Source organism: Saccopteryx bilineata, chromosome 1, assembly GCF_036850765.1.
Source record: "Saccopteryx bilineata isolate mSacBil1 chromosome 1, mSacBil1_pri_phased_curated, whole genome shotgun sequence".
In the NCBI taxonomy this organism is placed as follows: Eukaryota; Metazoa; Chordata; class Mammalia; order Chiroptera; family Emballonuridae; genus Saccopteryx; species Saccopteryx bilineata.
Genome location: NC_089490.1, coordinates 53,861,620 through 53,877,372, shown reverse-complemented (window position 1 = coordinate 53,877,372; position 15,753 = coordinate 53,861,620).

Sequence of the window (15,753 nt, the reverse complement as noted above, 5' to 3'; positions counted from 1 at the left end):
GTTATAACACATACCAGCCTGTTCCAGTAATAGAAAAGAAAGAGCAATGACAAAACTTTGTTCTTTCAGAGGTCTGAGAATTTTTCCATGCCAAATACAAGATATCTCTCAATTTCAGGGCATTTTTTATGATATTTCTATTTATATGTGCTCAATTTTAATGTGTAACTTATAAATCTGAAAATAAAGCTAGGGCCTTCTGTTATGACTCTTTTGTATCCAAAGTTATTTATATTATTAAAGTCATATTTTAAATTCCTTGGTGCATTTTTTATTAATAAAGATGGGTTATTTTTCCCTTCTCTAGGATCTCCTGGACAACAATAATGGATTAAGAAAAAAAATACCAGTATTTTTACTAGAAAATCTGCTCAAATCTGTGTTCCAAATATGAAAATCTGAAAGTATTAGGCTGAATGACAAACTATTAGACATGAAGACTAAGCTGTCAATAATAAATAGAATGCACTGGAAACTAACCATGTGCCAGGCACTTGCCAAGCTAATTCACACAAGATAAGCTCACACTTTATATAGAGCCATTCTCTCCAGATGCTTTTACTAATATTCACTCCATTTGTATTTCTTTTTTTTTTTTTTTTTTTTTTATAATTTTATTTTTTTAATGGGGTGACATCAATAAATCAGGATACATATATTCAAAGATAACAAGTCCAGGTTATCTTGTCGTTCAATTATGTTGCATACCCACCACCCAAAGTCAGATTATCCTCTGTCACCTTCTATCTTGTTTTCTTTGTGCCCCTCCCACCCCCTATCCCTCTCCCATTCCCCCCTCCCCCCCGTAACCACCACACTCTTATCAATGTCTCTTAGTTTCACTAATATGTCCCACCTACGTATGGAATAATACAGTTCCTGGTTTTTTCTGATTTACTTATTTCGCTTCGTATCATGTTATCAAGATCCCACCATTTTGCTGTAAATGTTCCGATGTCATCATTTCTTATGGCTGAGTAGTATTCCATAGTGTATATGTGCCACATCTTCTTTATCCAGTCATCTATTGATGGGCTTTTTGGTTGTTTCCATGTCCTGGCCACTGTGAACAATGCTGCAATAAACATGGGGCTGCATGTGTCTTTACGTATCAATGTTTCTGAGTTTTGGGGATATATACCCAGTAGAGGGATTGCTGGGTCATAAGGTAGTTCTATTTTCAGTTTTTTGAGGAACCACCATACTTTCTTCCATAATGGTTGTACTACTTTACATTCCCACCAACAGTGTATGAGGGTTCCTTTTTCTCCACAGCCTCTCCAACATTTGCTATTACCTGACTTGCTAATAACAGCTAATCGAACAGGTGTGAGGTGGTATCTCATTGCCGTTTTGAATTGCATTTCTCTAATAGCTAAAGAAGATGAGCATCTTTTCATATATCTGTTGGCCATTTGTATTTCTTCCTGGGAGAAGTGTCTATTCATATCCTCTTCCCATTTTTTTATTGGATTGTTTGTTTGTTTGTTGTTGAGTTTTATGAGTTCTTTGTATATTTTGGATATTAGGCTCTTATCTGAGCTGTTGTTTGAAAATATCATTTCCCATTTAGTTGGCTTTCTGTTTATTTTGTTATCAGTTTCCCTTGCTGAGCAAAAACTTCTTAGTCTGATGTAGTCCCATTCATTAATTTTTGCCTTCACTTCTCTTGCCATTGGAGTCAAATTCATAAAATGCTCTTTAAAACCCAGGTCCATGAGTTGAGTACCTATGTCTTCTTCTATGTACTTAATTGTTTCAGGTCTTATGTTTAGATCTTTGATCCATTTTGAGTTAATTTTTGTACAGGGGGAGAGACTGTAGTCCAGTTTCATTCTTTTGCATGTGGCTTTCCAGTTTTCCCAGCACCATTTATTGAAGAGGCTTTCTTTTCTCCATTGTGTGTTGTTGGCCCCTTTATCAAAAATTATTTGACTATATATATGTGGTTTTATTTCTGGACTTTCTATTCTGTTCCATTGGTCTGAGTGTCTATTTTTCTGCCAATACCATGCTGTTTTGATTGTCGTGGCCCTATAATAGAGTTTGAAGTCAGGTATTGTTATGCCCCCAGCTTCATTCTTTTTCTTTAGGATTGCTTTGGCTATTCGGGGTTTTTTATAGTTCCATATAAATCTGATGATTTTTTGCTCTATTTCTTTAAAAAATGTCATTGGGATTTTGATGGGAATTGCATTAAATTTGTATATTGCTTTGGGTAATATAGGCATCTTGATTATATTTATTCTTCCTAGCCAAGAACAAGGTATATTCTTCCATCTCATTATATCTTTTTCGATTTCCCTTAACAATGGTTTATAGTTTTCATTATATAAGTCCTTTACATTCTTTGTTATGTTTATTCCTAAGTATTTTATTTTTTTTGTTGCAATCGTGAAGGGGATTATTCTTTTGAGTTCCTTCTCAGTTGTTTCATTGTTGGCATATAGAAAGGCTATTGACTTCTGTATGTTAATTTTGTATCCTGCGACCTTACTGTATTGGCTTATTGTTTCTAGTAGTCTTTTTGTGGATTCTTTGGGGTTTTCAATGTATAGGATCATATCATCTGCAAAAAGTGATACCTTTACTTCTTCTTTTCCGATATGGATGCCTTTTATTTCTTTGTCTTGTCTGATTGCTCTGGCTAGAACCTCTAGTACCACATTAAATAAGAGTGGAGAGAGTGGACAACCCTGTCTTGTTCCTGATTTAAGGGGGAAAGCCTTCAGTTTAGTGCCATTTAATATGATGTTAGCTGATGGTTTATCATATATGGCCTTAATCATATTGAGATATTTTCCTTCTATACCCATTTTGTTGAGAGTCTTAAACATAAAATTGTGTTGTATTTTATCGAAAGCCTTTTCTGCGTCTATTGATAAGATCATGTGGTTTTTGTTCCTTGTTTTGTTGATATGGTGTATTACATTAATCGTTTTACGTATGTTGAACCATCCTTGAGATTCTGGGATGAATCCCACTTGATCATGATGTATTATTTTTTTTAATATGTTGTTGTATTCGATTTGCTAGTATTTTGTTTAGTATTTTAGCATCTGTATTCATTAGAGATATTGGTCTGTAGTTTTCTTTTTTTGTGCCATCCTTGCCTGGTTTTGGTATGAGGGTTATGTTGGCCTCATAAAAAGTGTTTGGAAGTATTGCTTCTTCTTCAATTTTTTGGAAGACTTTGAGTAGAATAGGAACCAAGTCTTCTTTGAATGTTTGATAAAATTCGCTGGTATAGCCGTCAGGGCCTGGACTTTTATTTTTGGGGAGGTTTTTAATGGTTTTTTCTATTTCTTCTCTACTGATAGGTCTGTTTAGGCTTTCTGCTTCTTCTTGACTCAGTCTAGGAAGGTTGTATTGTTCTAGAAATTTATCCATTTCTTCTAGGTTGTTGAATTTAGTGGCATAAAGTTTTTCATAGTATTCTACAATAATTCTTTGTATAGCTACGGTGTCCGTGGTGATTTCTCCTCTTTCATTTTGGATTTTGTTTATATGAGTTCTTTCTCTTTTTTCCTTGGTAAGTCTTGCCAAGGGTTTGTCAATTTTGTTGATCTTTTCAAAGAACCAGCTCCTTGTTCTATTAATTTTTTCTATAGTTTTTCTGTTCTCTAATTCATTTATTTCTGCTCTGATTTTTATTATCTCCTTTCTTCGGCTGGTTTTGGGATGTCTTTGTTCTTCTTTTTATAGTTCCTTAAGGTGGGAAGTTAAGTGGTTCACTTGGGCTCTCTCTTGTTTGTTCATATATGCCTGAAGTGATATGAACTTCCCTCTTATCACTGCTTTTGCTGCATCCCATAGATTCTGATATGTTGTATTGTCATTTTCATTAGTCTGTATATATCTTTTGATCTCTGCACTTATTTCTTCTTTGACCCATTCATTTTTTAAAAGTATGTTGTTTAGTTTCCACATTTTTGTGGGATTTTTTTCCGCTTTTTTGCAGTTGAATTCTAGTTTCAAGGCTTTATGATCAGAAAATATGCTTGGTACAACTTCAATTTTTCTGAATTTGCTGATGTTGTTTTTGTGGCCCAACATATGGTCAATTCTTGAGAATGATCCATGTACACTGGAGAAAAATGTATACTCAGTCACTTTGGGATGAAATGTCCTGTAGATGTCTATCATATCCAGGTGCTCTAGTGTTTTGTTTAAGGCCACTATGTCTTTGTTGATTCTCTGTTTGGATGACCGATCTAGAACCGTCAGCAGTGTATTGAGGTCTCCAAGTATGATTGTATTTTTGTCAGTTTTTGTTTTAAGATCAATAAGTAGCTGTCTTATATATTTTGGTGCTCCTTGGTTTGGTGCATATATATTAAGAATTGTTATGTCTTCTTGATTCAGTGTCCCCTTAGCCATTATGAAATGGCCATTTTTGTCTCTAAGTACTTTTCCTGTCTTGTAGTCAGCATTATCCGATATGAGTATTGCTACACCTGCTTTTTTTTGGATGTTATTTGCTTGGAGTATTGTTTTCCAGCCTTTCACTTTGAATTTGTTTTTATCCTTGTTACTTAGATGAGTTTCCTGTAGGCAGCATACAGTTGGATTTTCTTTTTTAATCCATTCTGCTACTCTGTGCCTTTTTATTGGTGAGTTTAATCCATTTACATTTAGTGTAATTATTGATACTTGTGAGTTCCCTATTGCCATTTTATAAATTGCTTTCTGTTAGTTTTGTGTCTTGTTTGATCCTTCTCTTTCGTTTTTCTATCTTTTGTTTTTATTTGGTTGTATTCCATACATCTTTCCTCTGTTGCTATCTTTTTTATCTCATGTGCTTCTGTGGTGGTTTTTTCAATGGTGGTTACCTTTGAGTAATGAAAAGGGTCCCTACCCTGTTCATTGTAGCGAACTATTTTGTGAGTACTTTTGCACTCCATCGTCCTTTGCTACTGTTAATCTCCGTCTTCTCCCCCTCTTTCTTTTTGTTGTTGTCACAGTTTAAATTTGGTTTTATTGTGTTCTTCTTGGAGCTTTTACTTGTGGCTCTGTTTTTTTTTGTTCTTTGTATCTGATTGGAGAACCCCCTTTAGTAATTCCTGGAGTGGGGGTTTTCTCATGATAAATTCCCTCATCTTTTCTGTATCTGTGAATGTTTTTATTTCTCCTTCGTATTTGAAGGATAGCTTTGATGGGTATAGTATTCGTGGCTGAAAGTTCCTCTCTTTCAGGACTTTAAATATTGGGGTCCACTCTCTTCTAGCTTGTAGAGTTTCTGCTGAGAAATCTGATGATAATCTAATGGGCCTTCCTTTATATGTTGTATTCTTCTTTTCCCTGGCTGCCTTGAGAATTTTTTCTTTGCTGTTGGTTTGTGTCAATTTCATTATGATATGCCTTGGAGTAGGTTTGTTGGGGTTAAGAAAACTCGGAGTTCTGTTTGCTTCTTGAACTTGAGGCTTTAGTTCTTTCCACAGGCTTGGGAAGTTCTCATCTATTATTTGTTTGAGTATGTTCTCCATTCCATTTTCTCTCTCTTCTCCCTCTGATATACCTATTATTCTTATGTTATTCTTTTTGATGGAGTCAGATAATTCTTGTAGGGCTATCTCATTTTTTTTAATTTTTGAGTCTCTTTCTTCTTCTCTCTGTTGTGCCTCAAGTTGCTTGTCTTCTATTTCACTAATCCTCTCTTCTATCTGACCTGTTCTATTAGCTAAGCTTGTTACTTCGTTTTTCAGCTCGTGAATTGAGTTTTTCATCTCTGTTTGATTTGTTTTTATAGTTTCAATTTCCTTGGACATATATTCTTTGTGTTCATGGAGTTGTTTTCTGAGCTCCCTATATTGCCTTTCTGTGTTTTCTTGTATATCTCGGAGGATTTTTAGGATTTCTATCTTGAATTCTCTGTCATTTAGCTCCAAGGTTTCCAATATATTAAATTTTTTCTCCATAGATTTTTCCTCATCTAGCTGTGTTACCTCTCTTTCTTTTGTATCCATGATATTCGATTTTCTCTTCCTTAATGGCATCTGAGGGTGGTTTTGTTGATAGTATTAATGAGATTTAATAAAGAATAAAAAGTTAAAAAAAATAAAAAAATAACAAATCGAAAAGAGTTGTTTTTTTTAAAAAAATTAATAATGAAATAAAGAAAAATAAAATCAAATAAAAATTTTTTAAAAAAGGAAATTATTCCCCCCCTCTTTTTTTCCTCTCCTCTCCTCTCCCCTCTTTCTTGAGAAAATCTTGTGGTGGACTGTGAGTTATAACAAACAATGCCTGTGATGGAGGGCCTGAATTGGGGAAAAGTAATAAAGGGGCAAAAAAGAGAGAAAGAAAAAAAAAAAAAAAAAAGAAAAAAGAAAAAAAAAAGAGCGTATGGACCCACAAAAAGCAAATAAGGAAAAAATTTGGGTCAAGAATAAAATGATTTGCTTTTAGGTGTTGGTTTTCTAAGAGTTATGATGAGAGGAATAAGAGGAAAATGGAAAAATGGGGGGACAAATTAAAAACTTACTATTGTATTTAGTGGAACAAGAACTAGATAATATGGAGAGCCAGGGATGGGAGCACTGCTAGTGAGTTAAAAAGGTGAAGTAAAAACCCCCCAAAATGCCACAAACATAGGTTTGAGTCCCAGATAAGATAATTTGTTTGTTATTGAGGTTTGAATGAGAGGAGATGTAAAGGAGAAAGGAAGAAACTAATATAGAGGGAGAAAAGAAAGAGAGAGAGAGAAAAAAAGAGGGAACCACTAAAAGAAGAAAAAAGAAAGGAGAGAGAGAGAAAGAGTTAAGGGTTTTGGAGTGCAACCCTCATAGAGAGAAAGGAAGAGAAGAGAAATGATAATGGGAGATGTAACACTTATGGGTAGTGTAGTTCAAGGAGAGGAGAGAGTAAGACCGGTAGAGAGTTAATCGGCCAAATTGGAGGAGGAAAAAAAAGTCTCAAGAATGAAGATAAGAGAAACAAACGAACAAATATAATAAAATGGGATAGGTTATAAAGTCTGCAGATTATTCTTGATTTTGAGAGGTTATCTTCTTGCTTTTTCTTTTCTCTCCCTCTTCCTGGTCGGTGACTCTGTACCCCGCGTTCTACCCCTTTGGCACGCTCAGGTAGAGGTTTGCAGTTGATAAGTCTCTATGGCAATGTCATGTATTATGCTTTATTCTCGTTGGGAGTTGAGGCTCATTAGCATTTATAGGCTCCGACAGTGAGAGAGTCCGTGTTCCTGGAGCCTTTCTCCTAGTCTTTCCTTCCTCAATTAGTAGCCTGATAGTCCAGGTATGGGGTTGCTGCTGCCTCTGCCTGGATAGTAAGAGGCTCAAATTGCTGGCAACTCCCCACTCTATTTCCACTCAGCACAGGGCTCTGGGTAAGGCTCAGTCAGTCAGAGCTGCTAGCATAATCAGGTGGGCTTTCCGCCCACTCAAAGACCACTGGCTCTGCCACTCTGTCCGGTAACACAAGCGGGCGCCCACTTCCGGGGCGCTTGGAGGAAACTCTCACTCACTGTCTGCAACCAGGATATCCGGCCAGCAGTCTCACGCTCTGAGTGAAACCCCCAACTGCAGGGAAAAGTTGCAGCGTTGGAATTGAGTCTCGCTCCGTCCCCGTGTGCGGCTTTTGCAAGGCGCTGGGGCGGCCCGAGAGCTTTGGCCCACACAAAGGCCCCTGACTCTGCCCCTCTGTGCGATAACACGGGCGCGCACTGCCGAGGCACTCGGAGGAATCGCTCACTCCTTATCTGCGCGCGCACACCAGGATATGAGGCCAGCCGCGGTTCCCTCTGAGTAAAACCCTCACCAGCACGGAAAATCTCCACCGTTGGAAGTAGTTCTCACTCCCTCCCGTGCGTGGCTTTCCCAGGGCGCTGGGGCTGCCCAGAGACTCTGCCCTCAGCCCACAGAAAGGCCTCTGACCCTGCCTCTCCGTGGGGCAACACGGGCACCCACTTCCGCGGCTTAGGAAGAAATCTCTCTTCCACTAACTGCGCACCGACCAGGAGACCGGGTAAAATGGCCGCTCCGCTTGTCTTTCTTTGTTTGGGTTTGGCGCGAATGTTAGCTTGTATTGCCCGGGTTGCCACAGGATCAGATTTTCCTCGGCTTGGATCTCTGAGCCACAGCCTGTTTCGGCCGTTTTTGCTGCGGCGGCCTGGATCTATTCACCCCCTTTGCCCGCCTCAGTTTCTATATTCACAGTTACCAGAGAAAGCCGCCCTGTTTAGGTTAGTGAGGAAGGCGGAGCATTTCTTACTCCCTATTTCCTTCGGGGTTTGGTTATATATTTAGCCAATTTTTCACTCAATCATACCTTTGGGTGTATTGCGAAGAATCTGGAAGCTCCAAGTATAGGTTTTTCTGTTTCTGGTTGAAGATCTTGTTGAGTTTTGGGGGAGATTTATCGGTATCGCTTCCTACTCCGCCATTACTCTGACGTCATCCCTGTATTTCAATATGATAACTGGAATGCAGGTATTATTTCTTTTTCATTTATATAAAGAAATATTGTGATAAAGTTTGTTTCATTTATGTAAATCTTAAAATAACATCCTAATGTTTCAAAGAAGTCAGAAGGCAGAATGAAGTCTAATGTCTTTATATACTTCTAATTTTTCCTCATAAAATATTTTCTCTTAGAATACATTATATTTGCCAAGCATCAAAGTTTTCAAGTATTTTCACACAGTGTTTTATTTGAACCTCACAATTGCTTTATCATGTGTATACTTGTATGCTTTTCATGTTTTTTGCTCAGCTTCCAAAAGTAAAGATAAACCTATGTTTAATATTTTAGATTCTTGAGTGACATCAGAGAAATGATGGCTTGAGAGATACTCCTGACCTTCCCCCCTTAAAATTTCAACAAATTGAACAACTATAAGACAGCAAAGGAACCCCAGTTGGGCTCTTAGCCCACCTGAAAGATACATGCACTGAATGGACAAAAGGTGGGATGGGTTGAAAAGGGGGGCAGAAGATAAACTGCATTCATGGTGGGCTCTGGAGAGAAGAGAGGCCAAATTAACTGGACTTTTTTCTTTTTCTTTGCTGGACTGAAAGAGGGAGGCTCATTCTGCTTGAGTTTATTTTGAGCCAGAAGAGGCAGAAAGATTGAGGAGCAGAAGGGAAGGTGCTGAACTAAAGTGGGTGCAACTGAATGCAAGGTCACAGTTCAGGTTCCCATGGTCAGCTGTCAGCGCTCAGCTTACACAGCGTTTGGTGCATGCTTGCTCAGCAAATGCTTAGCCCACAGATATTGACCCACATGGTGCTCAGTGAGCACTTGGCCTACAGCCTGTGCTCTGCCTGCAGCCCACACTTTGCACAGTCACAGAAAAGACCAAAATGTGGTCCCACAGCCTCCCAGATCCTGCCTCCCTCCCCTCGCAGTACAAAGAGTGGCAGTGACAGAGCCTCTACAGCTGACTCTTTGGGGCCACATTCTACCCTGAGAGGCTGAGATGCTCCATGTCTGATTTCCTGGTCTATTGAGATCCAGAAAAAAGTGCCCAGAGACCTGAAACCGCCATTGCTAGAGCCATGGAACTGCAAAGCCGTAGAGCTGAAACTGTAAAGCCCTCACAACATGCCCTACCCACCAATGTGAATGTGGCCCTGCTTAAGTCATTATGACAGCAACTCTCAGCAGAGTTCTGCCCAATAATTTTACAGAGCCAAAAGTAGTATAGCAACACCTACTGGGAAAAAAGGTAACTTCTCAAAACAGAAAAAAATATTCTTTTCTTTTTCTCATTTTTTTCTTTCCTTTTCTTCTTTCTCTTTTCCCATTTGAATTTCATTATACTTAATTTTTATATTTTTATTCTTTTTTGTGAGTTTTATTGTTGATACTTTTCATCTACTCTTTTTTCTTTCTTTGTTTTTCTTCTTTTTCTTATATGAATTTCATTGTTCTTCAAATTTTTATATTTTTACTCATCTTCTTGTAGTGTTTTGTTAGTTCTTTATTTTATTCTTTCCCTTTTTAATTTTTTTTTTTTTTTTTTTTTTTTTTACAGAGGCAGAGATAGGGACAGACAGACAGGAACGGAGAGAGATGAGAAGCATCAATCATCAGTTTCTCGTTGCACATTGCGACTTCTTAGTTGTTCATTGATTGCTTTCTCACATGTGCCTTGACTGGGCCTTCAGCAGACCGAGTAACCCCCTGCTGGAGCCAGGGGCCTTGGGTCCAAGCTGGTGAGCTCTTTGCTCAAGCCAGATGAGCCTGCGCTCAAGCCGGCGACCTCGGGGTCTCGAACCTTGGTCCTTCCGCATCCCAGTCCGATGCTCTATCCACTGTGCCACCACCTGGTCAGGCTCCCTTTTTAATTTTTTCTCAGTTCTTGCTCTTTGCTTCCTATAGTTTTTCTATTCTAATCATTTTTAGAAGATTTTTTCACTGTAGTTTTTCCATTTTTATTTTTCATATTTTAGTTGTTTCTTATAAGAGTTCTCAACAATATCACTTTCAAACACCATCAAACATGAAGAAATCAAATACCATGGATACAGAAGACAGAGACATAATTTAGATAGATAATAAAAAATCTTCAGGAAAAAATCTTAATTACATGGAAATGTTGGAGTTAAATGATAGAGAATTCAAAATTAAAGTTCTAAAAATACCAAGAGTTTCAAGAAAACACAGTTAAGCAATTTAATGAGCTCAGAAAAACAAATTAATGAACAAAAACAGTACTTCACCAAGGAAATTGAAACTTTAAAAAAGAACCAAAAGAAAATGAAGAACTCCATACATGAACTTAAAAATAAGGTAGCAAGTTTAGCTAAAAGAACAGGCCAGATACAGGAGAGAATCATGACATCAATGACACACAACATGGGATACTACAAAGAGAAGAAGAGAAAGACTCACACGTTTTAAAAAATGAGAGAGTGTTACAAGAATTGTCTGACTCCATCAGAAAGTACAATATAAGAATAATGGGGATATCAGAAGAAGAAATAGAAAAGAGAATAGAAAGAGTACTCAAATAAGTAATTAATGAGACCTGCTCAAGCCTATGGAAAGAGTTAAAGCCTCGAATCCAACAAGCAAACAGAAAACTAAGTTACCTCAATGCAAACATATCTACTCCAAGGCACATTATAATAAAATGTAAAGGATCTATATACTGAAAACTACAAAGCACTATTAAAAGAAATTGTAAAAGACACAAAGAACTGGAACAAATATTCCACGTTTATAGATTGGAAAAATCAACAGTTAAAATGTCCATATTACCCAAAACAATATACAAATTTAACGCAATTTCCATCAAAATCCCAATATCATTTTTTAAAGAAATAGGACAAAAAAATCACCAGGTTTGTATGGAACCATAAAAAAACCCAAGTAGCCAAAGCAATCCTAAGAAAAAAGAACAAAGCCAGAGGTATTACAATACCTGGTTTCAAATTACACTACAGAGCCATGATAATCAAAACAGCATGGTATTGGCAGAAAAATAGACATACAGACCAATGGAACAGAATCGAGAGCCCAGAAATAAAACCACATATTATGGACAAATCATCCTCAACAGAGGCAAAATATACAATGGAAAAAAAGAATGCCTCTTTAATAAATGGTGCTGGGAAAATTGGAAAGCCACATGCAAAAGCATAAAACTTGACTACAGTTTGTCCCCATCTACAAAAATTAATTCAAAATGAATAAAAAACCTACATATAACATCTGAAACAATAAATTACATAAATGAAAACATAAGTACTAAGCCCATGGACCTTGGCAGTAGAGAACAATATATGTATTTGACCCAAAAGGCAAGGGCAGTAAAGGCAAAAATAAATGAATAGACTATATCAAACTAAAAAGCTCTGCATAGCAAAAGAAACTGACAACAAAACAAATAGCCAACTAAATGGGAGATGATATTTGCAAACAATAGCTCCAAAAGGAGGTTAATATCTAAAATATATCAAAAACTCACAAAGCTCAGCAATAAACAAACATGCAATCCAATTAAAAATGGGGAGAAGACCTAAACATACACTTCTCCTCAGAGGACATACAAATGGTCATCAAATGGTACAATGGTATATGAAAAGATGATGGTCTTCACTAGCTATATGAGAAATGCAAATCAAAACTACAATGAGATACCAAGTCACACCTGTTCAATTGGCTATTATCAAGACAGGTAATAAGTGTTGCAGAGGCTGTGGAGAAAAAGGAACTCTCATTCACTGCTGGTGGGAGTGTAAATTAGTACAACCATTATGGAAGAAAGTATGGTGGTTCATCAAAAAATTAAGACTAGTACTACTGTATGACTCAACAATCCCTCTACTGGGTATACACCCCAAAACTTGAGAACATTGGTATGTAAACACACATGCCATGCACCCCCATGTTCATTGCAGTGTTGTTCACAGTAGCCAAGACTTAGAAATAACCAAAGTTTCCCTCAGAGGATTGGATGAAGAAGATATGGCTAATTTATACAATGGAATACTATTCAGCCATAAGAAATGATGACATATTGCCATTTATGACAACATGGATGGACCTTGAGAACATTATACTGAGTGAAATAAGTAAATCATAAAAAGCTAAAAACTGTATGATTTCATACATAGGTGGGATATAAAACTGAGATTCATGGACTTAGATAAGAGTTCAGTTGTTACCAGGGTATGGGGGCTGCAGGGAGGCAGAAGAGGGTTGGAGGAAGGGTGTAAAGAGGGACAAATATAAGGTGATGAGAAATGATTTGATTCTAGGTGATGGGTAGACAATACAATCTACTGTTCAAATGCTGTGAAGATGTTTACCTGAAATCTATATATTCTTGTTGATCGATGTCACTCTGTTAAATTTAATTTTCAAAATTAAAAAAAAAAGATTTTCTAAAGATACTATTGTAAAAGATGTTAAAGTGACTAATTCAAGTTCACACAACTTTAAACCTGGCTTTCCATAATAGGGACCATTGTCTTTTCCTCACACCAGGACAAAAAGTTGACTCTCCCCTTTTCTATACAAATTTAGATATGTATTGCTCTCATCTTAAAATCACCACGGGATTTTTCACTAGCCACCAATATACCTCTACTCCTTCTTTATAAGCTAAAATTATGAACAGTCTGAGACTGACATTCTAGCCAGCATACTGGAACTCATTCTAAAATTATCCTTCAAAGGAGTCACTTTGAGAATCCTAGCCCTGTTATAAGCATACCTGGCTAATTAACACATTTTAAAACTATTTACAAATTTGCCTTTTCTCATGCCAGTAATGTTTTGTTTGGCTCAATTATTTAAATTTTTATTTACTTTATTATTTTTCTAAGAAAAGGGTAAACTAATGAAACACTTCACTTAATTGGTAAGTTAAGGCAGAATTCAAAAAATTTTTGCATGTGCATTTTGAGTTATATATAGAATAATTGGCATTCATCTCTTCAATATACTATTAAATAAACATTTGTTAAATGAACACGTGTTATTACATTAAACAACACATAAAGTGCCTGAGTCTGCTTATCATTTAGAAAACAATCAATGAACAAAGAACTCTGGGATTTATTTTCAATATTATGGTTTAGATTGCCATTTCATTTTACTAAAATCTTTATGGTCTGTCAACATAGACAGTATCAAAAATGTTTAAGTAAAAAAGATTTTTTACTAAGAGGTTTGTCATTGCATGCTATCCTCCATTTGAGTAAAGTTTGGCATTATTCATGCATCAGAAGCTAAGATGAAGCTGGTAAAGGTGAATGCTCAGGACTCTCAATTTTAATAGCCCCAGTCTGTCCCCAGTTAGAGTGTGAAAATACTGAATGTGCCCCCCAATCCATATGCTGAAACAGTAACCTTCAATGTGATGATATTAGGAGGTAATTAGAATAAAATTAGTGCCTTTACAAAAGAGACCCCAGAGAACTCTCTCATCCTCTTTCTGCCATGTGTGGATTCAATGCAAAGACACCCGCTTGCAACTTTGAAGAGAGCCTAACCAGGACTTACAGTGCTGGTACTCTAATCTTGGACTTCCAGCCTCCAGAACTATGAGAAGTAAATTTCTGTTATTTATAAATGAAAATTTAAGTTTTAATAAAAAATAAAATAAAATGCCTTGGGAATTACTTTGAAAACCAGGTTACAAGCCACAAAAGAATATCACTTTCTTTACTTAATAGTTAAACCTCATTTTTTTTAATTAGTAACAGTTTAATCATTCACTTTCTTTGCCAGATGAGACTCTGATTTCTTTGGGTCTTTCCCAAATATAATATTTTCACTCAGAGTATGAAAATTTTTTATTGTTAAACATAATTTTTTCAAGTTTGCTGTGGTCTTGTGGGAAAATTCCACATGAGAAATTCCAAGAATGACTTGTCCGAAGGCAGCATCCCTGAAATGAGTTTGGTGCTGCCAAGGTGATGTCTTGGATGTGACTAACTTTCCTTTAGTGTATTAGATGGTGAATTTCTGAACTAGCAATGGTTCAACTGCCAAGTAACTTCTGTTCCTTACAATTTAGCAAGTTTCAGTTCAATTTACCAATTTTCCCATTATGCCACTTTTAAGAAAAGAGACTTTAACTCCAGTAGAACATTTCAATAAATTGACCACTATAGAGAAGATAAGGATATATAACACCTCTTTCTTTCTGCAGAAATAATACCCTTCTGACATTTTGACAAGTTAATGAAGCATCTCTTTCCTATCCTAAAAGTCTGTTAGCATTCCCTCATCAAGCTAAGTAAGCTTCCAAGTGTTTCTTCATTTGACCCCCAAAACACCTTTTAACACTTTTTTTATGAGTGATGTCAACTGGTATGCAAGCCACTTGGTACATTCCCAGACCCTTTAAAAATAGTTCCATCATATTGGCTAATCCTAGGGGGGTCTCTCCGGAATGGAGTGTACTTGTAAAACTATGCATAAAAAGGGTCTCTTATTTCTGTCTCTACTTTCTTTAACACCCTGGTTATATTTTACTTGGACTTAGAAAGACATCAAGTCTCATAGCTTAGAATATTGATCCATTTTTCAGCTGCTTATAGGAGACTGTTCTTGGCAACCTTATCCTTCTTAATAATAAGTTTGATTAAGGCAAATTCCCCTTTGTGAAACCAGAAACCAAAATTATTTTGCTGTACTCTCAATGCTTGCATTTGTCTCTGTCTCCATTAATTAACCACTTGAATCTTTAAATATCTTTATCACTTTTTCTGTATGTGCATGTGTGTTTGTGTGTGTACAAAATCCATATATATATATATATATATATACATATACATATACATATATTTCAAAAGTCATTTGAAATGTTTAGTCTTGCTTGAAATTAATTTTCCATTTTTATTGTTCCAATTATTTGGCAGGTCATATAGCTTTGAAACTGTTATGATTTTTATGTTTGTGTTTGACATATTTCCTTAGCAACACATTGATCTCCCAACTCTATTCCATGAGATTTAGGGAGTGAACATGTCCAAGATACAAATACAAAGATGACTGTCGTGGATTTTAATGTTCTGATAGTCCCTAAAAAAAGTGTTCTTAAATTATGGTTGCAATTAAAAGATATATCTTTTATTCCAACGTTATTTTTTTCAACCAATGTTCTACTTGTATTTATTTAATTTCTACTTCCTTTACTAATACAAGTTTTTAAAATTTGGTTAATTAATAAGTTCATAAAACTATATTACAAGAGGAAGATTTTATCAATTTATAAAAACTGGTAGTTTTTACAAATCCCTCTACTTTAGTCAAGATTTTTAAATGCATGAATTC